The sequence below is a fragment of the Struthio camelus genome, chromosome 14 (assembly GCF_040807025.1).
Source record: "Struthio camelus isolate bStrCam1 chromosome 14, bStrCam1.hap1, whole genome shotgun sequence".
Taxonomy (NCBI): Eukaryota; Metazoa; Chordata; class Aves; order Struthioniformes; family Struthionidae; genus Struthio; species Struthio camelus.
The window spans coordinates 5,828,087-5,855,300 of record NC_090955.1 but is presented as its reverse complement, the minus strand read 5'-3'; the positions used below and the strand labels follow the sequence as shown (position 1 = coordinate 5,855,300).

At 42.8% G+C, this 27,214-nt stretch overlaps 1 protein-coding gene across 18 annotated transcripts in view; it reads right to left on the bottom strand.

The window, feature by feature from the left end:
• FOXP1 (forkhead box P1) overlaps positions 1–27,214 on the bottom strand; it is a 388,378-nt gene that overhangs the window by 329,715 nt on the left and 31,449 nt on the right. For 16 of the 18 annotated variants that reach the window (XM_068907706.1, XM_068907674.1, XM_068907708.1 and 13 more), the window contains one exon: positions 12,072–12,200. The gene's annotated coding sequence lies outside the window, so the exon portion shown is untranslated. Of the gene's footprint in view, positions 1–12,071; positions 12,201–22,079; positions 22,181–27,214 lie in introns of those variants that run through there. The other 2 variants (XM_068907699.1, XM_068907676.1) reach the window with 2 other exon arrangements.

Sequence of the window (27,214 nt, the reverse complement as noted above, 5' to 3'; positions counted from 1 at the left end):
TTTACTTAAGATTCTCTATTAGAAGAGAATGCCACAGATTCACTGAAACCTTATTTCTCCACCAGAACACTGATTTGCAAAGCAGCAAAAAGTATTTCATCCTAGTCCCTTGCCCCGACTGAGGATACAACCTCTTCTCTGTGTCCTACTCAGAAAGGAGGCAAATACCCTCGATTTCAGATGCTCCGCTCTCCCTCACACCAACCCTTGCTAGTGACATGCCTCTCCCCATCATTAGCAATAGGCAAATTTCCATTCCAGTACAGCTAAGCCCTTGAAAACTCAAGGATTATGCATTCAAGCGCAGACAAGGAAGCCTAGAATTATGTTCCATCAAGTTGTTCCATCTCACTATACTTTTACAGCTCAAAAAAAAAAAATCAAATTTCTATTGAATCTCTCTCTACATAGCTGCATCTCTAATGAACCCCCATAAAAGTTAAAACTTGCATTCGGTAATCATATGCAATTGAAATATCATAAAATGAGAAGTCAAAGAACTGTATGTGGGCTGCAATGACTTGTCTTATTGTATTCATTCCCTTAATAAATATATCTTAAAAATAACCTCACAGTCACACATTTGCAATATAATATAAAAATAACACTGGATTCAAATTATTAAACAGGTAATTTAATAGAATGAGAATCGAAATGTAGGACAGTGTGCAACTTTATGCTATAGGAATAGGATGATTTTAGCCAACAAAACTATTTTTCTTCTCTACATTATCTTTGCATTTATAATACTACAACATCCACATAACCTTGATACTGTAGTCACCTTAGCAATAAACAAGTGTAACATTCACTTACAGTTGAAACCCCAATAGGCTATTTGATTCAAGTAAAACAAAAAGGCACTACCTACCCTGTTGCTTTTTTCTTAGTCACATATGCATAGGTTAAAAGGATTCACAATTAGATATACTTGTACAGGGTTAAATCTACAAAGTTGAACCATTTTGTTTTAACACAAAACTGAAACAAATATAACACCTTTAAAAGACATCATGCTAAAAAGAGAGGCAAATTAGTTAAGTTCTGGAGCCACGTGAGTCCCAGAAACGCATCGCACACAAAGGGCTCCCGCCACAGCATCACCACATGCTGGGGCTGGTTCCAACAGGGAGGGATTATTGCCAAGATCCCAAGGGACTCGATATCTGACACAGGTTAAGCTCTTGGTTGTGTGTTCAACTCCTGCTTTTAATAGCTATTTTCATTTTAATTCTATGTATTCCAAATGGAAGAAAAAGGACAGAGTTCTCATCAGTGCCCAGAAGAGGAAAGAAGGTCACACCATCTTGGCCAATATCCCCTCCTTATGGAAACAGCCAGGACCAGATACTTCAGAGAACAGTAGAAAAAAAGCATTTAAAAGACCATTTTTATCTCTAGAGAAAAAGAGTTTGCTGCCTAATCTTTTGCTAGCTTTGTCCTAAAGCAAGAAAATTGATGTTCCTCCTACCCTTTAAAAATACATAAAATAAAACCCCTCCTGTTTAAGGTATCTGTAAATATTTGTGATTGCCTGTGAAGTTATAAGCCTTTTCTTATTTCACATCTAGTTTTTTGTGGCTAAGTTTTAACTTTTTATTGAATTATTAACTATTCCTATATCAAGAAAAAAAATATTTTATTTCTACGCGAACTGTTTGAAAGCATCTTTTGCTTTGCTCCTGTTGATTTGGGGCCTCTCAGAAGCTCAAGGCCACTGCGTTTCAGCTCTCCAGAAGAGTCATCGCATGGCCCAGGCACGCAGGTAGAGCCCAAGCCATCTCTACCAGCGCGCAAAACTCTGCGCTTGGCGGCAGGGGGACTTCATCTCTCACGGCACTGTCCTAGTCATCACGCTTTTATTAAGTCCCCAGTGAGCACGATGCAATTAGTGTCGCCTGAAAAACGACTACACCGCAAATGAAAGGTGACAAGGAATTGAGAAAGTAGCACAGGGGCATGGCAAAGGGCAGATGGGCCCGAGGAAACCACAGACCTATTACTCTGCAAGACCAAAATTGGTTTGATATGCCTCTTCGCAGGGGGGTGACCAGAAGGGATCTTCCCAGGACAGGGCACCATCTGCACAGCGAGCAACCGGAGAGGCCCAAAGAGCTCCCACGAGCTTGAGCGCAGCAGCTCACGTCAGGAAGGACTAGCCCACCTGATGCCAGCTAGCAAAAAAGATGCTGGGGGAAAAAAAAAAAAAAAAAAAAAAAAAGAGACTTTTAGAAAGCTCTTCAGACAGGAAGGAAGCTCAACAGAGCAATTAGCTATGAATTTCTGGAGCCACACAACCGAATATTGCAGCTGCTCGGCAGGCAGAACTCCCACCGATACTGATGGGAGGTCTACGCGTGAAATTGCTGCAGAAGTAGATCCATTCTGCCAATGGAAACAAGGAGTTATCAAAATGAGACTAGTTACAAGTTTCTGCAACAATGTGCAAGTCTCCAACATGTGGCATGTAACGTAGCTGTTGCCATGGTAAATATTCATGTTTAGTGAAAAGTGTTAAATCTTGTATCATAAGTTAAATCAGCTGCCAAGACACATTTTCACAAGTAGGGGAATTTTTGTCTTTTCAGAATGGAATGTTTTTCAGTTGACATTGATTTTTCCCTAAAATAAGTCCCCCAGAAAGGAAGCCAATCACACGTGAGGCAGTCCAAGAACTGAATTACTCTACTCCTCCTCTGAATCATCAAGTGTTGTGTGCTAGTGCGTGTGTGTGTACAAATGCACGGCAGCTTAATAAATCCAACCCTCTTATACAAATGAGCAATTCTACCATTTCTCAGGAATATTAAACGAATGGTCCCAATAGAACTACCCCAGATATTTCATGTTTGAGCTGATGAGACTTCAGCGAGTAACTTTTCTAAATAGGAAGCATCTCCAAAGAAATAATTAAGCTTAGCTTTGCACTAGTCTTTGCACAAACGTAAGATCCAATCCTGAGCCTGAATATGAAGTTGCTTATCTAGGTCAAAGAAAGAAACAGTAAGAGGTTATTTACTTCTTTTATGTTTCCTGTTTCAAAAGAGGACTAATGGTTTAACACAATTTCAGAAGAGAGACAAGTCAGAATTAATACAGAATTAGCTAAAAATCTCTGACACTTCAGTTGATTTAAAAACTGTCACAAGGAAATCTGCCTGTCATCAGCTCAAAATCTGCAAAAATGTCCTTCCACTCCTGAACTATTCAAAATTGTCTCGTTCCAGCATCTCATGGTTAATTTCTCCACGCTTAAAGCAAAATGCATTTTTGAGGGAAGGTTCTCTAGAATAAGGGGGTGAAAAACAGCAATTCAATAATTAACTCAAATTCATTCAGACTGGTGTAAGTAACTCCTTTGATAACAAAGCAACGAAGCAGAACTTGTCCTAAAGTCTGAGCAGAAGAGGCCGAGCAGAGTCACCCGCTCTGACACTCTGCAGCTGAAATAAAAACACAAATAGCAATGACCTTTTTGCCTTCTCCTGCGCAAGCGTCACTTCCAGTGAGAACGTCTCTCGCTGTCGTCCACCACAGAGGAGTAGGACCCCAAACCAGCCTTGAAGCTGCTATGAGTCTACCACGGCCCAAATGAACAGTAGGGTGCTCTTCACCAATGGTTTTTTCCTCTTCCTCATCTCTCTGCTATAACCACAATTTGGATTTCACCCTAGTGGTAGCCTCTGAGGCGAGAGCTTCAAACGCAGATTCCTTTATTACCTACCTCCAAGTAGCAACAGCCAGCAGCCAGTCATACCCTCTTTGCTAAATTAAGCAACACTTCTGATTCCTCCTCCTCCTCTCTCCAATTACCGCTCCACAATTGATCTGCTGTACCCATGCCACAGAATCACACCTTAGCTCCTCACCTCTCATCATTGCAACTCATACCTCCTCCTGCACTAAAAGCTTCATAGACATTTTAGCAGGCAAGTCGCTACTAACTATGTCTTATCACTTTCTTTGCTGAAACTAGCTCTACCAAGAGACTGAGGCATACTTAGCACTCTAAGTGTTCTGCCTTTTTTTTTTAAATTTTATTTTATATGTTTGATGTTCTCATTCTGCTTTCTCTCCCTCTTTCTCTACTCCAGCTCTACAAAACAACATCCTCCGTGACACCTTAAAAAAACCCCCATCGAGTTAACATGACTTACACTGCACGGTATTTTCAGACCAGCCGTTTGCTAATGCCACAAACACAATTAGGAAGTCAGGGAAAGAGCTTACAGGAGCAGATGAAAACTGCAGAGATAAAATGAAAAGCTTTTACCTGCCAAGCTCTCAGGTTAGGGTTCTAGGTTTACCTTGGATCTAATAAAGGCAGAAAAAGAGCCATACTAAAGAGATATGCAGCCACATTGCTGTAAATACCAGGCACAGCTTTTTTCATCTTCCTATAAACATAGACTTTTCTTACCATGATTTCTAGGCTGTTGGCCGTAGATGGTTAAAATCCTGATATTAAAAACATGCAGAGCATTATTGACAATTAAAAAACAGCTTTTAAGCATGCACAATAATGCTTCTCTTGCTTTAAAAAAAAATAATATGCATATCCATAGTACCATCATAATAAGTGCCACAGAATGACATGATATGATTGAGTATAATGGCTCCAAAGGAGCCATTATGGTCGATCAGTAAATAATACACTTTTGAAATTGTCTAACTACATATTTACACTTGTCAACTCTCGTACACTTCAGTGACAGAATTTAAAAGAAACACTGTAAAAAACTCTAAGAACATTAAACCACAAAAACATTACACTGAAGTAATGTTAAGGTTTGACTTAAACCCACATAAACATAGCAATTCCAGGTTCAGGCCAAATCTCTAAAAATGACACCGTCTTTAGCTCACCGAGCGGTGCCAGAGTATTTGTGGAAGTCTCGGCAAAGTGAGCGATTAGGGAGGCAGACACACCGTGCCGCGTGGGCGCGACGACTGAAAACGCACCTCGGGTGAGACACCACGGAGGGCTGCTTCCAGGGAACCAGCGGTCGCCAACCACATTGCCTGCGGTGGCTTAACCGTTCAGCAAGGCATCGTTTTATTCTTTTTAAAAACAAACAAACAAAAAAATCTGAACCTGTTTATTCAGATGAAATTCCCAATTAAATTGAGAAGCATTAGTCTTTACTTATTTCAGCAAAGTCCCTGCTGAGAGTTTTGCCTCATGGAGCAAAGTCTTCAGGATCAGACCCTAAAGAGGCATTGTCAAAAAAATATTTTAAGATGAACACGAAAGAAGAACATTAGTATCCCTAAGATTCATTCCATGGGGAAACAGTTGGGGAAGGAAGCTGGTCTTTTTTAAATAGTAAAATAACGGGCTCTTGGTTTTGCTTTTTTTAAATTCATATATTTTTCTCCCTCTTTTCCAGCTGCAGTCACTTTTTCTCAAAGTAACACAGGCAGCCACTTCACTGGTGCCAGTGCAGCTTCTCCGCAAACAAGCATGAACCCCCAAAAGCCATCTCTCAAACAGTCGCATCCCGCCGCCCCGCAGTCAATGCGGTATTGAACACTTGGGAGGCTTCAGGAGCAGACCCGGTCCTGTGGCACCTCATTTGCAACAACAGGACCCAAAACGCTTCACACACTACAATCCTGTTAGAAGCAATGATGGATATTTTCCCAGAGCAAAGGTCTTCCCTTCCATACATCTATCCTTGCTCAGACTTATCTATTGCCCAGCTTGTGAGAGCAAAAGCCATAAAGGCTGGGCATGGTGGACGCTCAAAGTTGCCTGAAGACACCACCACCACCAAGCTCCTGCCAAAAAGGGAGGTACCACTGGGTTTTACGTCCGGCTCTCCCCTCAACCACCGATGACAGAGCAGCCTCCCAGCACGCTCAGCATCTAGCATTTTACAGCCACTGTATAGACACAGGATTTTCATGACAAACAATTCCATATTCAGATTCCTTGTATATTTGAAAGAGAGAATGATTTCTTAAGGCTCTGCTAGAAAGGAGTACTAATGAAGACAAAAAGCATCTCAGGCTATCTCCCCAAGGAGCATTATCACGACGACAATAACACGCATGAACCATGGCATGACTAAGACTTGATACAAACCATGCTGCCTTTTTACTTCGCACACCTTCTATCTCGCCAGACCTGAGGGCTCATGTGAATGCCAAGGTGAGAACAGTTTTTAAACCTCCTCAGATTGCCCCCATAACGACAAAAGCAAAGGTAAATTCAGAGGGGATGTAAATCACTGGGTGAAAACTTGAAATAAACTGACAATAAGAGGGCAGCCTGTTAAAATACCTTCTCCCCCAGCTCAGTCTTCCTTCAATATAATACAGCTAACATAACTTTACACTAAGAAAGCCTTCTGAATTTGTAGGTCTGAAAAAGACAATTCATCTTTCTGCTGCCCGAAAGGTATTACTACAGCTCTCGGAGGCCTCTAAACTTTGATTTCTCCAATAGATGCAAAGGAAAAAAAAAAAAAAAGAGATAGGAAATAATCCTTCAAAGTCAAAGATAATCTTCCTTCAAGATGTTTGGCCAACTCATAGAAAGAGAAAAGCATTCCCCTATGGAGGACAGAAATCCTCACCTCTGGGAATTGATCAGGAGACTGGACATCGCTGTGAGTGTTCGGGATGGGCACAAGCCACACGCAGCACAGCTCAATTCAATAACCGGCAATACAGAAAGCGCTCCAGTTCCTGCAGTACCTAACAACTAGACCAAGAGCTTCATCCCCAGGGCTCAAATTTTAAAAATGACCACTCCTGCATAGAGATGAAAGCTCCTGGAAAGATGGATGCTTAAGAGCAGCAGCTCCAGCTTCCAGCTAATTGCCTGACCAGTAGGTGCCCAAAACCCAAAATCTCCTTGCCCCATTATCTGCTGGCGGAAAGATGACGAGCGCTCTCGCTCTCTCCCTTCCCTGCCTCCTTATTTAAAGCTTTCCATCTGCTGTTGAAGAAACGAGTCTGCCTTGCTCTGCTTGTCTCTCTATCACCTTAGCGTCTGGGAGGGTGGCAAGAAAACCTTTCAGCTACTCAACACTTCCCCAGCTTCCATTTCCCGCAGCCCCCTATGGAAAAATGCTGTCTCCCCTCTCCTGCTGGTTATAGCTTTATGAGATAATAGCATGCAGCAGGAGTGATCCTCTAAGGCTGTTACCAACACCACTGAACAGCGGCGGTGAGACTCAGGACCACGTCAGCTGCATTCAGCCACCAACTGGCAAAGCCCAAACAGCGCTCACGGTGCCAGCACCGCCTGCCCACTAAACTTACTTTAACCCGCAGCGAGTATTTGGCTTTTCTGGGTGTGTTTTATAATTTGAAGTTAAAACCTGTCGAAATTCATGGCTCCAGACACAACACCACCAAGGAAAAGCAGCCTCCTGCTCCCTGAGAGCAAGTTTTCGCAGCACTGCTTTGACACAAAAAATCTGTTTCTTCAGTTATGTCTTCTTTCTTACCTATTTTAGGCATGATGGTGTGAAAACATAATAAAAGCTCATGGAAATAAATTAGATGAAGCTGGGAAAGTAGTTCTTTAGAACATATTTAGAGCCCTTGTTCACAAGAGCTTTAATACTATGAGGAGACCCTTGCATAGAGCAGCACCGCCTGCCTGCTGGTGCCAACCGTCCACCCCTCGCCTGTCAGCTCTTCCCTATCCAACAGCCCGAGTTCCCAGAGCGTTTGCATTTCTGTCTCCAGTGGCATCCTCCAAAAGGATAAGAACTGGTCTGTTCAATAAAATCACACTTACCCATAACACAAAACCCCAGCTACAGAAGTCAACACTGCGTTAACACTCTGGATCTGAAGAGCCATTGTTTTATACAAGTTTGTTGTACATTCACAGGAGATCCACACACACTCCAAACCTCATCACACTACTTGACATTTTACCTGTGCCACTCCTAGTTCAAAATGTATCTTTTAAAATCCATTGCATGGACGACTGGATTAAATTTAAGTAAGTGCTTAAAAATTCTACCAAGACAGGGTGGAGACCTGCAGATAAAAACTCTCTTACAGGTCACCACCATCACACAATAAAATCTCTTCCTGTCAAGTGACTTACACGAATAATTGAAATTTTTTGCTTGATGAAATATACTACTTGAAAAAACGTCTCAAGTAAATCATCATATTCACAGTAAAGCTAGGGTCAGTTCTACTACCATAACAACAATTCCATACCCAGTTTCATAAATATCAAGCAATGAAAAATATCACTGATTTGTTCACTATGAAAGTCTACAATAAAGCCTTCATTTTAGGTGTGGAAAGATTTTTTATACTTAAAAGGCGTGAAAATCCCCTTTGTACTGATGATGAGAAATGCCCCTTGACGCCCCATCTCCTCCAGGACATAGCCAAAGTGGAAATAATTTTCAAAACTAATACGTATACGGAGTAACATGGTTAACATTATCGAATGAATTTAGATCCACCTACACGGTATAAATATATCTAGATAAACTGTCACCTTCAGCAGAATTCATTAAAATAATGTTGTAGCTTCCTTGTTAAATGTAATTTTTTTAATTGAAATTTAATCTTACGGTATTATTTGGTAGATTTTTAATTGACATTTGCAGTAATTAATTGGTAAGCATTACAGCTTTGTCTGAAGAATTTAAAACTAAATTTGACATCGAGATTGGCCAGCCACTGCTGTGAGGTGCCTGCTGGGAGCATTTCATCATCCTCCCAGCCCCTCCTGCTGCTCATAGGTGGGAGATGATGGTCTCTTTCTTACAGTCATGAATTACATTACTAATGTATTCCATTACCACCACGCAAATGTCATGTTAATTTCTGATCATCATCAAGTCAGACAATGGTTTCCACGCTGGCAACTAGCCAATTAGCTATGTGGAAAAATATTCAGCCAATTATATAACTTGAATTAGGTTAAGGACTCAAGAGAAAGCAAAATAAACGCTTTGAAAATACTTCTGAGATAAAATGTAAGTTGACACTGTCTTCATGTGCTCTAGTCGATGTTATACAATCTGATAGGCAGCTGCCAACATTCATAACTGTTTATTAAATCTAGCCTCTCTTTATGGTGGCAGCTAAGATCTGTATTTTTACCAATATTAGGTTCATTGTGTTATGAAAAAAGACCAAAATACTTAGGAGCATTCACACCAGCTTATAAAACATATTATGTAGTATATTAAATTGTTAAAATTACTTCTTCTCTCCTCCCCTCGACCACATAGAAAGTTCCATGGGCAGAAAAGTTTACAAGAAACCAAGTCACTGACGTCTGACAAGAGCAAGGGAGATGCTCCGAGGACAACAGTGGTATCTCTGGGCTGCCACGATCCCACCTGCAATGCAAGGCTGCTGCAGGACAACAGATTCTGCTCCCGAATTTCTGACTCACTTTCTCCCCGCACCATATAATAGGCAGCTCTGCCACAAAAAGGGATGTTAACAAGTCTGGTGGAAACGCTTCCAGCACCGTACAAATGCAGAGCAGCTGCGCAGAAAAACAGCAGGTTTCCAGCCTGCGCGTTAGCTTGGCGCGTGCCGCGCTGAACCGCACTGGCAGGGCGGCAAGCTGGGAACTTACTGCAAGGCCAGATTTCTCGTGCCACCCCATTATTTTGATTTGTTCTGTTCTTCAACTCAATTTACTGTACAAGCACGGTTATTTCCAATTTTAAAAGGTACCCAGCGCCGATTCCTCCACTTTAAAAATTTGTAACAATGAGCAATTTGTTAAAACCTTTTACCGTATCTTTCTGTCTCATTTTCTTAGGTGTTGCAGTGAGGCAATTCACTGTTCTGGTTGCTTACCTTAGATGACCTTTGTCAGCCATAAAACAGTATACAACTGTTTAAAGCTCTGCTTTAAATAAAACTCTTGCCTCTTCTAAAGACCCTGCATATTCAGTCAACGCAATCAGCAGAAACCACGTTTGGCTGCTCAGTAAGCTGGAAACTTCTCAAACCTGTACGGCTGTGAATGAATTCCTGACATCATCAGGGACACTCATGCGGGGAACGAGAGAGAATATTGAGAAGTGGCTCTTAAGGCAACTGGAGAAAGGATCACTCCTTTAAGCTGAACTCTTAAGGAAAAGGAGAACAAAAACTGAATCAGCTCAACACAGCCCCTCTACAGTCAGTACATCGCTAGGCAACTTACCATCGTTTGACAAATTATGGCAGAGGGCTCATAATACATCAGGGTTAAGACGACCGTAAGCACCGGTTTTGTCCAACTGCTCCTTTCCAGCTGGATTGCTCCGTGCTTGTCCATTTCATATTATTATTTTGCAATTTTTTTAAACATCTAAAGAGTCTAATACATTCAGAAGATACTTTAAAGCTATTATGTGACATGAAAATTTTAAGATTACTAGAAGTAATTCTTCATAAAGTTCACTTACATGAATCTTTTTCTCTGTTCAAGCCAGCATTTGGAGGGAGTTAGCAATCCTTTTCGTTGCTTTACTTTTTTTAATACTGAAGTCATCCAGAGGGCAGACTGCTAGATCAATTTGTCTTTACTCAAGATGCCAGTCAGCCACATCTCCCATACCTTCATAACTCAACCTGTTACATCAAAGGGCGGCTTCAAAACACACCAGCTCTTCCACGTGCTGCCGCCAAGACCAGACACAGAGTCCCACTACAGGTAGCACCGATGGGTTACCAGAGTACCAGGTTGCTGCACTTAGCCCATGTCAGAGGCTTCAACAGTAAGACTTGGACACCAGACATTATTCACAGTTATTAAAGAAGTAGTAAGTAAATGCATAGACTGCTTCAAATAAAGGCATGTGCCTTGCATATAACCTAAGTTTTCTGTGTGTACCTCATGGGAACAAAGAAGGAATTAATTAGCTAACCGCCATGATTAAAGTCAATTGATTCATATGCTATAGAGCAATGAGAAATGTTTGCATTGCTGGAGGAGTCTGGAATTGCTCCATGTTTGGGGATCTCAGTCATATAAGCAAGGTTGGTAATTCAGACATGAAGGAAATGGTAAGGATCTCTCTTGCACGCGTGCTTCAAGCTGCCATATGGGTTTATTCAACTGTTTACTACACCAGTCGGTAAAAATTGAACAGCTATTATAATCTTTGCTAAATGACATGATAATTATGCTACCTCTGGAAAAAAAGGGGGGGAAAAAAAGAAAACTTAAAAAAAAAATCACAATTCACTGATGTGTGAATTTCTCTGTTTTCATAATCTTTGAATTAAAATGCACTTTCTAACACATAGAGGGATTTTAAATATGTAACAGAAACCTGATTTAAAATAAAAATTTGTTCTCCCATTTCCCATGCAATTTAATTACCCATATTTCCTAATTCCTGAAGACCTCTGACACGCATCTTTTAATTCTAATTTTCTTGTATTAAAAACAACAACAAAATAAAACACAGACAGACACGGAAGGGTTTCTCCAGCACCACCAGCCTTCCCAGTGCAACTGCCAAGTTGAACAGGCACAAGGACACGAAGGGACAGCTCTCCTGTGTACTGGTGACACCATTTTGTCACCGGGATCGACATGCAGCAAACGGCGGATCTCGTTATTTGTTGGCGATGGCTCCTTCGAGAGCACAGCTTCTGACGTATGACAGAGAAGAGGCCCCTTCATATTCATATTTAATCATTACACAAATTGCCTACGTAAGCATGATCAGACCCTGCCTACGCGCAAGGCTTCAGCTCTGGGTGGGAGCTTTGCCTGCATCACTGAGCTGCAGTTTCACCACCAAAAAACTCACCGCTCACATTTTCATCCAACATTTGAGGGAGTCAGGAGAAGAAAAGGAGGAAGGGAGTGTTTTTTTTCCCCTATATTGATATATTTGATATTGCTGATATTTGGTAACAATGAAGGTCTTTTCTTTTTTTTGGTGAAGAATAACGGTGACTTGCTTTTAAGCATATACAAAAAAACGAACCAGCCAACTAACCAAAAAAACCCAAATCAGATTAAAGAGGGGGAAAAAGGAGGTGAGGGAAAGAGAGAGAGATTGCAGGAAAAAAAAAAAGAGAGAACGAGAGTTACTACAAGCTTGGATGTGACAACTCACCAACTCTACTTGCAGGCATCACACATATCCACTCATGGCTCAGGGCAAGCACGGGAAAGGATCGAAACCCTTATCATGGCAAATACGTCTGGAAGCTGGAATCACTCAGAAAAAAGAGTTCTCAGGAGACTGAAAGACAAAAACATGTTTTTACAAACTCACTAAGTTAGAATTGTATCAAAACCTACCGTTTTGCTTTGAAAATAAAATAGTAGTTATGAATGAGGTGAGAGGAGCTTTATAAGAATATTACTACAGATCAAAGAGTATTGTATCATATAGGAGACTTTATTTTGCTTTAAAATTGAAAATTACAATGTAAAGAAACATTTCTAAAGGTGCTGTTATATCAAATTTGCAATTTGCTCTTCCAACAGGTAAGTTTATTTTTGTTCTAAATACCAAAATGCGTTAACATGAAAATCCACATTCTGCTAGAAAATATTGCACTGTTTCAGAAAATTCAGCCACTTTAACCTACTCTGCATTATGAACATACAACAGAATCTTTGAATTTCTGAAATATTTACTCTCTTCATTCATTTTATCCTGATAAAAACTTAACAAAATGTAGCAATAATTTTCCCTCTGAGATAAGGAAAAATACATACAAGAACTATTTGATGTTTAGGGTGAAAAGGCAAAATTTGCAAACTTCAGTTAAGAAATACCAACCGGTAGGGTTTTTTCCCCAGCTATTAGTAACACAGATTGAGTTTAAACTCAGCTCAGAGGATGCTGTTTGCTGTGCAAATTAAACACCCTTTTTTCTAATAAGGGTATTTTAAAAGAGATGTATATTTTCTTCACTGAGGAAATATCCACACTGGGTAAATATTCATATTGCTAAATACAAGCAGAGGTGTTCCTGGGGCTGTGGTTTACAAACGTGCACTCACTAACTGCCATGGGACTTAAACAGCAGCTTCAATGCCTTCCTGAATTGGAGAAGGACACTCCTGGGCTTAACGGATGCACCAACACCCAAGAGGGCGTCTGGTTTCTGGGCTGCAACACAACAAGGAACCAGGAGCAATGATCTCGAGAGGAGAAAACAAAACTTTCCACCAGACAAAAGCGTCCTGAGGGACTGGGGTAGAAAAACACATAAAGGCAAAAATCAGGTGGGATGTGTCCATCCTCCTCATTCTCCAGGCCTCTCCTCCACATTGTCCCAGCCTGGTGGCTGCCCCCAGCCTCCTCGCATCCACCAGTGCTTGGGCAGTGGCAAAAACTTGACCTTTGAATGCTGGTGAAGTTAGTTATTTTGGCAGATCACTGCAGCCTTCCTGAGGAGCATCTGGAAGTTTCCATCTCAGCAACAACTGCATGGAATTTCATAAGAAAAAAAAGAAAAAGGTCCTTCCCTGGCCTCAGGGCTTTCTCCAATTCTTTGCTAAATGCAATACAACGGCTCAAGGAAGATCACAAGTGTCAGGCAATCTAAATATAGGGATTGTGCTACCCTATTATGAGACTGCTACACAATAAAAATAGATCCAGAAGGGTTTTTAAACACTATTTATACTAATCATGATTTCTTTCTCAGAGACTCTGAAATACCCGTGGACCAAAAGCAACCTGCGTCCTGCATCAGTTTTGTTTTACTCCTAAGGTGCACAGCACTCAGGAGTTTGAGACACAGAGGCAGAAGGAGGTTTATTACTGCGCTTGATGACAGATAATGCAGATGGGTATGTAGCTGAGCGTCTATATGTGTTGGGACAGGATTTCTCTGGTTGACCCTCTGCACCATGGCATTCAACTGCCTAATAGTCCTTATCCATGACACTTCCCGTAGAGTAGGGAAGTGCCGTTTACCTCATTTTAAAGACAGAAATGAGGCTCATTTAGAGTAAGGCCTGCTCAAAAGATCTCACGGCCTCTACTCAAGACTTTTGAGGCAAAATGACTTGCCTAAATAATATATTCAGCCTGTAGCAGATGAGGGTTATGGCTCATGGAAGCACTGTTCTCTCCTCCAGACCATTCCTCTGCTTAACACCCCTTGCTCAGCAATATGGGCCATCTTAGGTCTTTGGGTCAACAAGCAGATTTGAAAGCTGGGACAGTGTCCACACTACACACAAAAAACAGTGTCGAGAATCACTGACATCACATCCCAACCTGGCCTCAAGTTAGAAGGCCCACCAGGAAAAACAGATTTTTCAAGTGCTATCAAAAACTGGCCTTTCCAAAATACTCCACAAAATACTTTTTTAGCCAGGTTTCCCAAGGGAACAAGACTTAGGTGCTCACCACGTGCGGTTTGTGCATGCACCTCTGCTTGACCCCACCTGCGTCTTTTGGAGCCACTGGGATTAACAGGAGGGCGGAGCCCCCAAAAACAGCGACTACTACACCATAAAGTCTAATCATGCTCGCCTCACTTGAGGCCTCCAGAGCCATATCCAACAGCCAGTTGGCCGAGTTCAGCAGTGCACACTAGCCCCAGACGGACCCCATGCAGGGTCACAGCTCGCCGGGCTGCAGAGCCTGGGGACACGAAGCATGCGGCAGAAGAGAAGGGTGGAGGAGGAAGAGGAACAGCTAATAAACTGGTTCTGATAGACTGAAGCCTTTAATGATCTACCCACACAGCTGAGTTCGATCTGGCATTGACAAACGGAAGCTTTTAATGATGTGCCCACACATTTGGGTTGGACACACCTCTCCTACAAGTTTAATAAAAATAGCCTGCTAGGTTAAAGAACAAGAAACTAATAAAGCTACAGCAGAAGCCAAACTCTTACCACTCTTTAAACAAAACCTCTCCCCCCATAGAGCCTTTGCAGTGATCTCCAGTGCAGGTTTTTTTTCTTGCTCTTCTCCTACAGAGATTCTCTGAAGGCTAAATAAGCGGTGTTAAGAGCAGTAGCTCCAGTATAGCCAAAGTACAAAGTCAATCAAACCTTGAAACATGAATCTGGGCTTCATTAATTCCAGCAATCACAAAGATTTTATTATCACTGTATTAATCAGAATAGGAAACCTATTAATCTGCCTCCAACAAAAATTAATCATCTCAATATTGAACAGATTTGAAAGACAAGTTTTACACTCTCACTGTTTGAATCTCAAAGGCAGAGGCACACAAATGATCTGGTGGACCACTACGGACTTCATCTCACGAGCATGAGGTCTGCCCGACGTGCCCCAGGGGATGGTGACCAAGACTGGCGGACTGCTGCTGTTTTGCTGCTGGTGGACAGGTTGTCATTTTTTTGCTGGCCAGATTCTCATTAACCAACATATGTATACACATACATATAGACAGATACAGCTTGGGACTTTACTTGACACGGCACATTTTGAAACCTGAGCAAAGGTAGGACGTTTACTGGCTGCAATGAAAGTATAATATACTACTTCAACCAATAACTTCTTGAAGTCACACTGAACAGAAGAAACATTCAACTTGCACATCAGTGCCTAAAAGACCGTGCCAAAACAGACAACCATAAGAAAAGTTGTGCCCATATACACATATATACAGAATTGCTTTTAAGTGACTACTTTAAATTAGAGTAAGTCTGTGTTCCACCCATTAAACTTTGAATGCATGACTGACACCTTTTGCTATTTTAAACAAGCACCATAATAAATGCAAAAATTCAAATATTTTAGAGAAAATACTGAGAGAGTTGAGACATTAATTTTGCCATATCTAATCTGGTTTCACAGGGATTTAAAAAGCGTTATTGCCACCCTGGGTACATTAAAATAACGATGAAACCACCATCCTTTCCTATTTACATATTAACAAAATATGTGCCTTCTTCATATAGGCTGCCCAGTTGCCGATACATGAAACTGTTAAAAACAATATAGGCCGCCTAGAGAACGCAAAGCCGCAAACTCGATCTGTTTGTACAAAAAGTGGTGCATGCCAACAGGTTGCAAATGGAAGCAAAATCCACTACTTTCTTGTTTATCTTCCCCCTTCAGCAATGCCCAATTTCTGCTGGTGTCTGGGGGGACGGGGATGGAGCAGCTGCAGGCTCCCCAGGGCCAGTGCCTAGTGATCGAGCTGTTTACCAACATCAGCAGCAGCAGCAAAATAAAAAGAGAAAGATTAGCCCCAAAAGCCTTCATTTCTCAGCAGCTCATTTGCCAGACACACGTTACCACTCTGCGTACATTCAGGAAAAAAAACAAAACAACGAAAAAAGTAAAAATCCTCCAAGGAACTACCCCCCCATCCTTATTTCTACCTGCTACACCTGTAGTTGATTGCAGCTTGAGATGCTCAGTGATTTCCTAAAATCCTTCATCCACACGTCTTCACAACATATATATATTTTTTTCTTTTTAATAAATTGCCAGCAGAAACACATGCCCAAAAGGCCTTTAAAAAGATCACTAAGGCTGCTTACAGGGGGGTTTAGCTGGGATCTACCTCAACCGTTGCACACTGGTTCAAGCGTTTCTTTGCAAATAGGACACAGTTCCCAGGGACGGGGGGCTCCTCAAAAGCTGCCATGTGGCCTGCACAGATGTTCCTTTTATTCCCACGTCCCACAAGGCCGTGTGGCTATCTTGCGTTAAACAGATTACGCAAGTAGAGCACTTGATTTTGTGTGTCCCCCTTTTTGCCAGCAACTGTCTAATTTACTCAACGTGTTTTCCCCCTCCCCCTCCCAAACTCTACCAAAAAATACATAAAAATGAGGCAGAAGCAAGAGAGGAAAGTTCTGCTCCACGATTAGAATTTGCAGAAGTGTTCAGCATCTGCAAACAAAGTAGAAATTTAGAAGACCGAAGCTCTTATTTTGACACTGAAATAACTATCTCATTAGGTGCCAGCTGCTTTTAAAAAAAACTTAATCATAACCCAGTAACACCAGTCGCTACAAGTATCATAATCTCTCACCCTTACTTAGATGTCCAAATGAGAATTGAACTTTTTCCAAAAAAAAGATCTAACACCAATTATGGGCGCTAAGCGTTTGAAAATCCTTGAAAATCTGGCCTTCAACTCAGTCACAAAAGAAGGGGCTTAATTTCCCGGCTGTCAGGCATCCCAATCAACAATTGGAGTCAATGGGATCTACACAGTACCTTATTAAAAAAAAAAAAAAAAAAGCCTAAGAGGCCCATTAAGCAACTTCAGCTAGAGCAAGGCAACCTAGCTGTACTAAGACAGCAGCTATACACAGCCACTTTGCTCTCATGCCTAATTTGATTAATCATTTTGGAATTATCCCCAATTAGAAAAGTGCCTAACAGGAAAAATAATCAAAAAACTGGTCAAGACCCTAAGTTGAAGTGGGAAACAGCAGCTACTGAACGTGCAACAGCTTAGAACTTCTGGTGTTTACATAGGATACAAAATTAAAGCCAAAAATTGTGGGCAAACGTGAAGATATTGATGCTTCATGCAGATTTCGGATTTTGATTTTTTTTTGTGTTTTTTTTTTTTTAAATAACTGAAACTGAATTCCAGATGTTGAAAGCTGGGAAGCAAAAAGTGCTTTAACTGTATAAACACAGAAAGGTGAGACCAAAAATTCTGCTGAAATATAATGACGCTGACGCGTTAGAGTGAGGCATATGCACCCTCTCCCCAGGAACAGGGTGGGACGGTATTTTTTCCCCTCTGCGTGCCAAATCAGGTAGCAGCACAGGAGTTGCCCAGAGTTTCTTTTTAACAAGTGACAAACTTCAGCAAAAATTCCTGGGAACACCCTCTTTCTCCCAGCAGGAAGAAAAAAAATGCAAAAACAAAACAAAAATCACATCCTTTCCATTTCGGAAAGCAAGGCAGCAGCTGTAGGAGGTGCTACCCCAGACGGCTCCGGAGGCAGTACGCCCACCTCTCCGTAACCCACAATTTGCATCCATCACCCCTACGCATGGGGTACCACTGGGGCCAGGCTTCTGCCCACTGGGTGTTATGCACCTATCTTGTGGCTTAGTAGTCCTCCTTCTTTTTTTTTTTGTGCGCCTAAGTAGAAATTGCCATTCAAGGCTGGTAAATTTTGTGTCTCAAGGGAAAAAAAAAAAGGAGGGGGGGGTACTCGTGGATGTAATGGACACAAGCCAGCACATCCCAAAAGAGTGACGGCAGCATGAGATAAACAGTGCCTCGGGCACTGAGAAAACAAGTACCCAAGTATGCCCACTTTGATACTGACTGCCGGCAGGGGCGGGGGGGAAAAATGCCATTTCATATGAACTCTTGACAAAAGTTATATTCTGCTTTGTATCGGGTGAGAAAAAACTAAAAATGTAGTCCCACCTCGTTGTCTGCAATGACATCTTGGACAGCAGGGCCCAGATTCTCAAAGCATACTTTGGCCAGTCGCTCCTACTGAAATCATCGGGATTTCTGACCTTTAAGTTTACAACGTTTAAGTGCCTCTGGGAATCTTAGCTTGAACCCTTAGATCAGGGCCCATGTTCCTACCCTTTGCTTGCACAGGGAACCCAACCTCAGGCCACCCTGCTCCCAGTGACGTGCCGGGATAGTGCAGAGCAGCTACGAAACACCGCAGTTTTCCTTCAGGCCTCCCCAAACGGCAACGCCGGTGCTCTTCAGCCCAGCGACAGCCGTGTTGCACATGCGTCCAGCCAGCTCTCCTCCCCACCTGCTCGGACATGGTCAGCACTGCCCAACCTCCGTTCACATCACCCAGCTGCAGATACTTAAATCCCCAACAGTCACAGACTAATTGCAAGTTTACATAAGCGGCGAATCTCACCTTTTTCCCCATTGCCTTTTACTTTTTAGGTGGTTGCATGACCAAATAGCCCAAAACAGTGAGTCGAAAACCATCCCTGAGGCAGCAGAAGCAAGTGAGAGCATCTGGGAGGTACCTCACCATCTCCAGATACAATCCAAATTTGGACATGCACAACCGGCTCTTGTTTTAATATATGGATTTGATCACCATCAATACTCAGGGTTTCTGAAAGTAGAATCCAGCATAGTATTTCAAGATCATTGGCTTTGCCTGTGGGTGTTTACACCACACGTAGTAGGCAGCACCCGCAACACCCTACAGATGAACGTACCAAGCTCCACGGTAACCTGCAGTGCAGTGCCCCATCAGCTGCATCACATGCAGATCCTCTGTTTCAGGCTAAAAGTCAAGGACAGAGGCAAAGATTTGGACTTTGGTAACAGAAAGAATATTCATTAGCATACTTCACTAGTTGTGCAGTCAAAACTTGCAAAGTTAGTCACATAAATATGATTAGACTTGTCCGTTACCAAGAAACAAAGTGCTGTCTAGCGGTTAAAATCAGAGGACATGATTCAGGAATGCAACCCTTTTCAAAGAAGAAGTAAAACACATGATTAAGTGCTGTTGAAGTCAATAGGCTGATTCAGAGACCAACTTTTGGAGCAACGGATAGATAATATTCCCCACATTGCCATATGGCTTTCAGTCAAACTTCCTAGAAGCATTTGCTAATACTGGGTTCTACCACAGCTTTAGGGAGGCCAGCTTTGCTTTTTTCTTTTTTAAGCATACTTCTGGGATGATTTTTCACCCATTCTGAAGATCCTCTTGGCTCTTGCTGCAGGCGAGAGAAGGCCTAACTGTTAAAATTAACCCAGGGTGGTGCAGAACTCAGGTAATAATTAATATTCTCAAATGAAAGCTTATCTAGGCTTGCAAATTTATTATAATTCAAATGCACTCTCTGCAGCGCTGCTTGGGCGGCCCTGAGTAGAAGGCGCACAGAGCTGCTCAGCGCCACAAAAACGAATTGCAACAGCCGAGGAACCTTTGCAAACAATCAGGATGACATTTCAAAACCTGCAAACACGCTGCCTTTACGACCAAGAAGTATTTCACTTATCCCGTCAGCTCCCTATTCACCCTTACAGTAAGGTCTTTTGTGGCAGGCTTTCTGTGGCTTCTCCTCGCCATCGACGCCGTGCGCAGAGAGCGGCCGCTTGTCACAGCCGCGTCAGGACGGGTGACAACGCCGCAGCCACCGAGAGCTAACCTCCCCGGCGCGAAGCGCGAGCAAACCGCATCCCCGAGGCTTTCCTTATCTCCTAGGAAAGCCATCCAAACAGCACCTCCTTCTCCCCAGCGACTTTCGAGCCTGCCAACGCAAACAAGCAGTAAACCATGCCTTTTAACAAGATAAATGCCCACCTATCAGCGTGCAAGCTAACAGTTGTAGCAACTTAGTTATAGTTTTTATTTGTAATACAGTGGGGAAAAAGAAGTTGGGGGGGGGGGGACCACCACTAGCAAAGCCAGATCGCTTACGTGCTCTCCGCAAGCAATCCTACCGAATAATCTGCTAATTTGGTAGCTGTCCTAGTATTCGCAAAGGTTGAAAAGTTATTCTTTACATTTAGTCATGGAAAAAGAGAAATAAACGAACAGCCCGACGAATTTGTGTTCGCTTTTCGAAACGCTAACAGTACAGACAAAGCGTTAACGTCGTTTTCAAGCAGTCTGAAAACAGCCCGTCACTTCCTACGGTTAAGTAAACGTAATCACAGAGCTCAGCCAGGCCTTCCAGCCATCTTGCCTCTAAGGAAACGGGGAAAGAAGGGGCGACAACACACACGACTTTTTCTGGCTATCAAAGTGTTTCTCCCCGTTCAGTATCTAAATTAAATCAAATGGAGTGTACTAAATAAGCCCATAAGACATAGTGCATGATGCAAGAGCCTTAAAATTCTTATCTATTGAGCACTTCAGCTTAAAGGCTGATGTTTTACGTTCCCCTGCAGCGCACGGGGATCCTGCTGGTTTGGCCAGACTACGAAAATAAGCTTCAAATGACCAAACGCAACTGCAACTTTAAAAGTAGGAACCAAACCAGACACAACAAACCACAGACCAGTCAGCCCAACTTGTCATAATTCATGTGTGTGGAATTCGACTGCAGCAGCCTTCACCGAGCGCTGAATTTCCGCCACCGGCGCATTCCGCGCAGAGCGTCACACTCCCAAAAGCTGCTGATAAGACGCTCCCGGTTACAAGCCTGCAAGTTGTGTCGTTAATCAGAAATAAGTAAATAAAATCGAGAAACGAAGTGATCTACCCCAACAGGCAGACGGCTTCGCCCGCGCGGCGCGAGCCTAGGTGAGCGAGGCGGACCGGGGTGGGGGGGGCGAGCGCGCCGCTGGCCGACGGATACACGGAGTCCTGTAAATTTGCTCAATTCCAAAAGTTACGGATTCCTCAAGCTGAAGCGACTCTTAAAAACGCTTGGGGGGGGGGGGGGAACCCAGCCAGCCAAAACACCCGCTCCTGCCTGGATCGCTCACCTGCCGGCGCTGACGACGGCCAGCGCGCGGGGCGTTTCGGGCGACGCGACCGAGCTGCTCCGAGCAGCCGGCCGCGCTCGCCGGCACAGCCTGCCCTTACCCCCGCCAAGCTCCCGCGTGGGGCTGCACGACCACCTTATCTCCTACGCACGCTGCACCCGGACGGCTCTCCCGACAGTCGTAAGCCCTTTGCAAAGGGCATGAAGCGTCGAGCCTTGCTATTGCGCTTCAGAGCCGGTAAATACCGGCTTCCTACATACGATATGCAAATAAAAACCCGAGTTCGAGACAAAATCCAGCATCTATCTTCCAAGTTTGACTGTGTTTCTCCTCCTGAATAATTACAGCATAATTCCACGCGCAATACCATGTTACTTGTCCTATTAAAGGGACATTTACTGTAAATTAAACAGTTAAGTAGTTAAAATTTAAAAATGTGCATAAAACTTTTGGCAACAATAACCACAAATTAATAAGGGTAGTTGATTAAGGAGGGTGGTATTCTCAGATTTTTTTCGGAGGCTTTTCACAAAATTCTTGTCACTAAATAATACAATCTACTTAAGCACTCAGCCCTACCAGATGACCAATTTAGTTTTTATCGTTCAGCTCCTCTGGCCTACATTTAGCGGATCTGTCCACAGAAACAAACCACACAGTGTGCCTTATTTCCTCAGAAGAAAAGCTCTGTAATTATCATCATCATCATGTACTAAGTATATTCAGAGGTCAAATTTCAAACCTCTCTCTCTGCTCCTTACTTTTCAGCTTGCGCATGTCATGCAACAGTTTTGACCGTAACGAATACCTCTCCAGGCAGGGCAATGCAAAAATCCCGTCGCCTCTGGACCAGACTTCACAGCTTGAAAAGAAAAAAAAAAAAAGGAGAGAGGGAGAAACGGTCACTTAACGCTGCAGACTGCCAACAGGACCGGGGCTGCAGGACAGCGCTGGGACATCCCCTTGCAAGGAAAAGACAAAGGTGAAGTTAGGATGCGGATTTCTTTTCTTTTCTAAAAATCAGCAGGAACTGGGTGCATTACTCTCCAGGGGCGTTTGCAAAACCCAGCTTAGCGTAACTGAGGGCGAGGGGAGACATTTGGCTTTAGCCAGCATCACTTGGCACGAAGGGGGATTTCCTGCCATCAGCAGGGAAAGGATCAAACCACTTTCTGAGAAGAAGCTTCACAGAGATGTAGCAACAAGTCATACTGACATAATAAAACAGAGATCTCTTCACAGCAACAAGGGGTAAAGGAAGACAGGCGTTCGGAGGGGGGAACCACCAGCCCACAGTAGTAACTACAAACAAACACTTTCAAGGCCCAAAACCAATTACTTTTTAATTTAAAACAATTTTACAAAACAACACTACTACGAGCTCACCCAAAACAGTGAGAAGCCGTTTTTATCATTTCAATCAAACACAAAGCTGATATGCTAACATAAAGGATCAAGGCAAAATAAAGCATGTGGGCTGGCAATCTGAATGCCAAGTTTTACCCATGTGAATTCAGTTAAAAATGCTCGGAAAATGTGATTCTTTAACTTAGAAAGAGCAGCTGTAGCATTCAAAGGTACTCCAGTAACTGCTGGAATGCTTGCTGAAAAACTAGACAGAAGCTAACATCTTACTTACATTAACTACACATTCACCACAAATTAAAAGAGCCACGGGGGGGGGGGGGGGGGGGGGGAACACACAGAAAACAATCAGGCAAGCAGATGTTAAAAAATAATAATAAAAATAAAAAATAAAAAAGCTCATTTCTGGTATTCAGCGTAAGCCAAAATGACCTGCCTGCCAAAGGTGCTCCACACTAGCTTCCCCCAAGTCGCTGATGCTCACAGCTTCTTAAAATCCAAAGTCAGTCATATTTTTTCATCTATACATCTGCAAGTTGTAATTTCATATGGACACACAGCATCCCAGATATTGCAATAACACAAGGCCTTAAAATCACAGAAATGCTGTCTAGTCCTCTGAGACAACAGCAAAACAAGCAACGATGCAAAATGGAGCTCTCTCTGCTATGGCCTGAAGGACTCATGGATTTAGCAACTGGACTGGCATAAGGATTGTATTATCGAGGAGTGTCCTACACTACTTTATAAACTGCCAGTGAAATGTCTTTTGCATTGAACGTCTGAAAAAGACTCTAAAAAACACTAAACCCATCACCATCAAACAAAGCACAAATGAAGGTACTTGACCAATCCTGTCTCATTGCCAGCTGTTCTACCCTGACAATAAACCGTTCCGGAAATAGCAAACGGGTGACGTTCTCAGAGATGGATAAGAGAATCTCTTTGCACTAAAGATAAAACTCCAGGATACATTGGAAAGAGAAGCAAAGCCTGCACCCAGATTCTGGAAGTAGGTACACGAAGAGAAGTAATCTGTAAAATGTGCATCACACTCTCCTGGCTCTCTTCACACCACCCCCTTCGCATCCCTACTCCCATGCACCTTCTCTGCTATTCCCACACTTCTCTCGCTGCCCACGTCCTGAACATATTTATGTTGTAAATATCCATTTGGAAGTATTTTTTTTATACTTGTGGCACAAGGAATGGTGCTGGCTCTGAGCTTTATAAGGCAATAAGCTCACCATGACCCCTCTTCTCCCTTTCCCAACAGCACTGCAGGGGAAAAAATTGCTTGGCCCTCAACCTGATCTTCTATCCACTCAGGAACCAGATTATTGCCTAATAAAACTTCACTGCAAAGCTATTAAAAATTAAAGGGATATTTCCCTTCCAACATAATGATTTGTCAGAAGTCAGATCTAAATCCAGACTGATTGAGGTTTATGGTACCTCCCTTCTTTTTGAAAGTCAGGCAGAATTTTCAGATTTTTTTTGCAGCCCTTCTCACTCCCGAAACACACAAAATTTCTCCTTCGGTTCCCCAGGTCTTACTTCTTCACTGAGACGGAATAATAGGTGAAAGGCAGCTGAGTCAGCAGAAATCTTCCTACTGTCCTTCAGGAAACACGCAGAAGAGTCCAAGTAGTTGGTATGATTCAGAACTAGTGGTAGAAAAAGGACAAACCAGATTACAGCAACACAGAGGACTCTATCCAAAACCTGCATCCAAAGAGACTCCTTCTAACATATGGTGGAAATGTGACTTTCTGCAAATATCCTCTGCGGAAGCCAATTCCTCTCCTCCACCCAAGATAAGTCCAATAGCTCTAGTAGAATGAGCTGTTGTTAAAAGTATTAGTCAGGATAGGCATCAGCCGTGATACAAATTTCAATCCATCTAGTTAATGAGGAATCTGCCATCTAGTTAACAAAGCCAGGCCCTCCAGAGAAATTAAAATCCACCTATCTAGACTCCTCACTAAGTGATATGCTGCCCATCTCAGAGTACGGTGGCTGCTTTTCCGAACTGTCGCGTCCTGCTCTCCCTTTGCTGGGAAGGCACTACGCTGCTTCACTGATACAAAAGCGCTCAAAGCAGAATCGCGTTGGAAAACATAGCTTGGAAAGAATGCGTTAGCAACTTCTGTCCAAATATAAAATGCATTTAAAGGTCATAATTTGCATAACTACATCTCATGTTTTTTGTTGTGTGTGTTTTCTTTTTTAAATTGCTCTATTCAGGAAGGTGCCGAGCACTTCTGAGAATCGCTGAGCACCCCTACTTCTCCTTTAAAGTTTTAACAGCTCTCAGGACTACACACTACTTTGCAGGAACAGCTCTGCAAGGCATTGTAGAACCAATGTAATATGTACGTAATACTTAAACTCTTTTCAGAAAACAAACTAATTACAGAAGGCACACAACCCCGAGACTGCACGGTGCCATTAGCACACACTGACATCACTGGGCTGACATAGGAGTTTCACTTTCTTATGATTTACTCATACTCGTGGATTCAGAAAAGTAGCAAACTGTAACCAGTCACAACAGGAAGAGCTCAAAAGGCCATGGCCACCAAGTGCCCCAACTACAAACTTCTTTCATTGCATCCTTCTGCTAGCTTGGATCAATAGCTGCCTAAAGGATTCTGTGCCAAAATCTGCCTCAGTTGAAGATGGTACGTTGATCCCTTAAAATGTCATCACCAAACCCTAACCCATGAAAATCTCATGAAAAGTGCTGTATTCTCCTTGGAAGGATACTTACTGCAAGACTAGCAGGTATGGCAAGTGCCCTCTTTAACCACAGCGAAAAATGGGAGATTTTGAAATGCTAAGCTCTTGCTTCTTGCACAGAATTAATTAAAACAGTCAATCTGTGCTGCTCTTTAGTTTGCTGAGGAGAAGATGAAATGGCTAAATTGATATCAAGGCTGAGCAAAAACGCTTCTCAGCGAAGCCTGAAGCCTCTGCAGAATTCTGAAGAAAAATCGTGCTATTTTGCCTTCTCCTAGGTACAAAAGGAAACTCCATAGGTGGCTGAAAATTGTGGATACAAGCCTATAGTTCCCCCAACTTGTATAAACGTGTTTGCAAAGATCAATACCTTAGGTGTCAGGTTCGGCGAGTAGGGCTGAACACGGCTTTATTAGCATTAGCACCTGACTGATGATTGACACAAACCACACACCACCTACAAAGGCATTACACAGACCCAAATGTGTGGGAAACCCAGACTTTCCAAAAATTCTCTGTAAAATCTTAGATGTTTTCCCCACATTTCAATTACATTAGAAAAAAAAAATCAAAGCTGCAATAGCTGTGCTAAACATAATCTTTCATTTCAGAGGCATCCAGTCACATTCCTCATGAAAGTTAAGAAACCTTCTGTTTACTCTGGACCAGCAACAGGAACTTTCCACAGAAAAGCATGCTCTTCCTAGTACTTTGCTACAGACATCCTCAGCAGACAAGGGACCAGAGCACCCATGCTTGGTAAGAAGCCATGTATATCACTTTAGAGGCTCTGCACACTCAGTTTTTCAAGCTACATGTTTTTTCACTTAGTAGAAACGGGGAAAGGCCGAGAGTAAAGAGAACACCATGTTCTGGTGAGGACTTCATCTATCACAGCAAAGTCAATGAAAACCCCCCAGCTAAGCTGGTGAAGTCCTCTGGATTTCCCATCTTAGTCATGGGGTCTTTACGAGAAATGCCAGAATCCTGACTAATTGGTAAGAGAGAACGATGATACACTTGTTCCGCTACCATTAACTCTAAAACTTACATCTGCTTGAAACTCCTGCGTTTCTGGTGCATTGCCTCTCCCAATTTCATGACGCTTCTTGCTCTTCAGCATGAGGAAGGCAACACTCCCTATTTCAGTCCTGTTCTACGTGGGATCTCTTTAGGTCCCCCACAGAATGGATTTCTCAATCAGATGAAGCAACCAGATCAATGAGATCTTCAGCTATGCAAGATGAAAATCCCTTCAACTCTCAGAGAGGAAGAAGAGATCCAAGGACACACTCCCTCCTGAGCAAAGCCGTGATGGGCTGGCAGTGGTGCAACAACCAAGAAAAAGACAGTCTGAGGCTGTTTGAGGTCAGGAGTGCCTCCAGATCACAGGTCCTCAGAGGGGGAATGAGACACTACTCTGCACTGGGGCCTACAACGAAAACATGTCACCAACCCATAGAGAACAATGGAATTGTCTTGGAGGATTAAATACCAACATCTGCAGAGAGAGGCTTCTCTATAATAATCTAGCAATGCCTGAATTTTTAAAATGGAGAAGAGCTGAGAGGCCGTTTGGCACAAAAGACTACAGTTTACATGTGGTTTTAAAGCGCTAAGATTCAAATCAATAAGGAGCTCTCCACTTTCTCTGTGGCCTACCCACCTGTGGCCTTACCGAGGTCCTGCTCAAACCAGGGACACAGTCGGGCAGGAACCGGAAAACACAGACTCAACACCCTCTCCATCCCCCACGGGGTTACAACACCGCAGGCATCTTTTCCTTGCT